Below are 4,571 nucleotides of genomic sequence, written 5' to 3' on the forward strand. Positions count from 1 at the left end.
GTCTGATATTTTGACCCCTAAATGATTTAAGAAATTTAATATGTTCTGTCTACTTCGTGATTGTAAGATCTTGTCTTCTCGAATGTGTGAATTCTTTGTTCTGGATCTTTTGCTATCCGATTTCATCTGTAAATCTAGATTGGAAAACTATTTAGAAAACCTCATTCGTAGGTAAAAAGGGAATTTGGATTAAATCGAGTTTTTGGGTTGAATTAAAATTGAATTAAGAAATTTAATTTGGAAAGATATTTGATCTTGAAAATCTTAGAATGAAAATTCGATTGGTTCGATTTATTTTCCTATCAGATTAACAGTAATCTTTTATTAAAAAAAATAATAATAACAATCATTATAATAATAAATTTTTATTGGGGGGTTTGAATTAAATAAAAATCATTTGTTTTTAAAAAAAAATAATGATAAAAAATAAAAATAATAATATAATATTCATTAATATTGGGGGGGGAGGGAATTACCCCGTACCCCACCCCCACTGTCGCGGCTCTGTGCAACAGTACCTGTGTCGCAGGTACTGCGACATCAGGTACAGAGTACCTGCCGCCACAAGCCCTGCGACCACAGGACTGCGACAGGCCGCAGGCGTTTTATTAAGCCGACGGGCTTATTAAAAATACGTGTGTGTTTTTTGATATTTGATTTTAATTTCATTTTTAAATTTGTATTATTTTATAAAAAAAGTTTTATTATTATTTAAAAATTTTATTAATAAATTTTAATATATTTTATTTAATAATGTTTTAATAATAATCTTTATTAATATTTAATAATTAAATATTAATGCATTTAACATAGTTTTTGTAAATATTAGTTTATTAATAATTTTTGGTTAAATATTAATAAATTAATAATTAATGAATATATTAATATAAGTAATTAGAATAGTAATTATTGATTAATTTAATTAAATTTAATTAATAATGAATATTATTGATTAAATTGTAGAATTAGATTATTGATTAAATGGAGGTTATTATAGAAATGGATTAATTGCGAAAAAAAACTTATTACTTGAAAACATATACGAAACTGGAACTTAAACCCTATTGTGTATTTCAAACCAAACCCAAACTATGAAACTATATTGTGCTGTTTGTACTGACTATGCTTTGGGGGTTTTGGGGTTGTTTAGATGTTGACCAGTTTAGGTTGTTACCAGAGGTTCGGGGGTTTTGTGAATGTGATGTTATAATGATTTGGTCTCGATCTTTCTTAACTCGACCATGGTAATGTGATGGAGTGCTCTATGATGGATGTATTTACTATTTTTTATTGCTTTCCAGTTTCCTTGTGTGAAGCTGAAGTGTATGTATTTGAGTTCCCTGACTTAACCATTTTTGAGTCATCGATCAATTATAAATATATGATTTTTCCTTCCAGCCGCTTTGAGAGGACTGAGATGTTTTGGATGATTTTTTCTTGGTGATGTCACGTTGTGACATGTTTTGACTTAACCATTTTAGAGTCTTCGATCAGTATTATGATTTATTATTGGGATACTTGTTGGTTGCTCGTTGGAGAACCATTGGATATTGTAACTTATTATTGATGCCTTCAGTTGCTGATAGAGAACTGTTGTGATCATTATGATTATCATTTGATGTTTTCCAGTTGCTTGTATAGGGCTAAGGTGATATTTGTGATTTGTGATTTCATGAGCCTAGGGTAGGTTATCTATGTGTAGTGTCGAAAAGTGGCTTGCGATGGGGGCCGGGGCCCTAAGTGGCTGTCAGGGTAACTCATTGTAAGTTGTTTTAATAACTGAAAACATCTCACCTAAATACTAACTTAAATGAACCTAATAAGATGATTGTATGTTCTCTCCCATGCCTTGAGTGCTAGTACAGACTAGGATGGGGTAGAGAGAACGCTTGGTTATGACCTTGCATTCCGTAGTATGCCTCGTCAGTACGAGAGGATACTAGTGGCTGCAGGATCACAGGGGACCCGAGATTCCTAAGGGATTGCTCATATAACTTTCGATGTGATTTTTGCGATGACACTTTCCCGCTTGCATAGTAGGTTTCCTACGTGTCTTTGTGGTGCCTCTGGGTTTAGATGTCAATCTTTTTAGGAACCCTTGAGTTAGCATACTTATAGGATTTCCTGGACTTAGAGAGTATTTATGATTATAGGTTTTGTTATCCTGTTTGGGACTTGAGACTATCTCCTCGGCGTGGTGGGAGTGGACCATTTAGGTTCCACGCGGTCGGGTGGTAGTGCTTTTTACTCTTATCATTGAGATCCGTCTGTGGTCACCGTGACTGGAGTTTTCTTGGTTAGCATTTACCTTCATTCTGTTCATGGATGTTTTATCATTATGGATGTATTGATGTATCATGTATGGTGGATGATTTCATTTATTTTACTATACTTTGTATCATGGATTTGAGGATGATGTAACTTTATCTTTACATATGTATATTCTTTTAAGCCTTTCATACCCTGTGACATGTACAGTGGATGATTGAGCATTCCGAATTAATTTGCCAAGAGGCATTCGGAACAAATGTATATTATGAACATTGGACTTTCTGATTATTCTTTCATATGTATGTGGTAGTTGTTAGACTTAGAATTAATTAAATTTAAATGTGACTCAACGTCTTGGGACCCTTAAGGAATGTAACTTGTGATGTATGTTTGTTGATGATTACATGTTATTGCTTCCGCTACTATGTGTTTGATGTGTATGTTATACTTTCTTACTTTAAAAAAAAAAAATTTTAGCAAACTTAGTGAAACCTTAGGTTTATTCTTTTGGATCCCTTGGCAGGGCGTTACAAAATGCAATGTAATTTGAAAGAAATATGCATTTCAAGAAAATTTAACTATTAAATTTGTCCACATAATGTGAATTTTAAGAACTTATAAATCTAGATGCATACAATGTAACAAATATTTAACCTAAATAGTAACTATCACAATACATACAAAGTAAATCTCAAAATGTAATTGCAAAGCTCTAGATATCCAAACGAACATATTGAAGTAATATGATCTAAATGCATGCAAAATAGATCTAGATAACTAAATGGACAAAGAGGGGATCTAAAACAAAATCAAAATGGAAATGTTATAAGTCAGGTTCACCAAAATGCACAATATAAAATGGCAAGAAATGCTAGGATATAGGTCACTCACAAAATTATATGGAGGGAAATATATTGGGAGTACAAACCCACCCTTAAAAAAATATGATTAGCAAAACCCAAAAAGGATGAAGGGGTACCAATGCAAGATCTAAGTAAGAGGGGGATTTGGGTATTCACTATATAGTAGTGTGTGATTATGTGGTATGACTGATATGTAAAAGATGAAATAAAGTCAAATATGATATATGAAATTAAATGTGAGGGTAAAAACATCATGAATGAACTCACTTATATGGGGAAATACATTGCGAGTACAAACCCATCCTTAAACAAATATGATTAGCATAACCCAAAAAGGATGAAGGGGTGCCAATGCAAGATCTAAGTAAGAGAGGGAATTTTTGTATTCATTATAGAGTAGTGTGTGATTATGTGATATGACTAATATGTAAAAGATGAAATAAATTCATGTTTGATATATGAAATTAAGTGCAAGGGGGAAAACATCAAGAATGAACTCACGTTGGAGAAATAAGAGGCAAATGGACCTTTAGATCTAGTTTTGACTTTGGCAAAGATGCCAGAATTAGGTAAATCTTATGATGTGGGATTCTAACGCCTATAAATATCTTCTATGAATATTTCAACCACAAAGGAGGAGGCTAGACTGGATGACCTCGTCTAGGATGAGGGTGAGAAATTTGACCTTTTCCTTTTAGCTCCAAATTTGAAAAAAAAATCATATGAATTGCAATTGTTTCTAAGATTCCCAAATTCAAATCCATAATATCTATAACTAATCCTAGACATAAAAAAGAAAGTTTTTTTTTTTTTTTTGCGGAAAGGGATTTTCCTTGGTATGAAATTGAGATTGTATAAGGAAATAAATTTAAATAAGATAAATGTTAACATTCACCTTGCATTAGAAACCCTCATGGATGGATGTTGTGATCTAGTAAATCCATGAAGATGCTTATATATCTAGATCTTGGAATGAATGTAAAATTAAGAATACCTTCACCAATTCATAGATCTAAAAACACCAATCCTAGACCTATAATGTTAATATACTTGATAACCTCAATAGAGAAGGAGATAGAAGAAGAATGGATGTGTGGATCTTCTTACTTGATTAAGAATTCCTCTACTTGTACTATCACGGGGGATAAACTTGCATTAATTAGAGAAGATTGCATTTTCTTGAATGGATCTTGAAGAAATGCAGACTTGGAGATCTTGAATTGGGTGTTCACTTTCAAATCTTGAATCCAAATACTCAACAAGCTTGATTGCACTTTCTCTTTGAATCACCAATAGCATGCACTTGATTGTGCTCTTCTTGTGAATTGTATAGATATGGATGGTTGGATGTCAAATGAGAGTATATGATATCCTTTTATACTCATTTTTTGATCATTATTTCAAGGGATGACCTCCATTAAAGATCATGGAAGGAAA

The sequence above is a fragment of the Cupressus sempervirens genome, chromosome 11 (genome assembly GCF_028749045.1).
Source record: "Cupressus sempervirens isolate cs-2001-9-10 chromosome 11, ASM2874904v1, whole genome shotgun sequence".
NCBI lineage: Eukaryota > Viridiplantae > Streptophyta > Pinopsida > Cupressales > Cupressaceae > Cupressus > Cupressus sempervirens.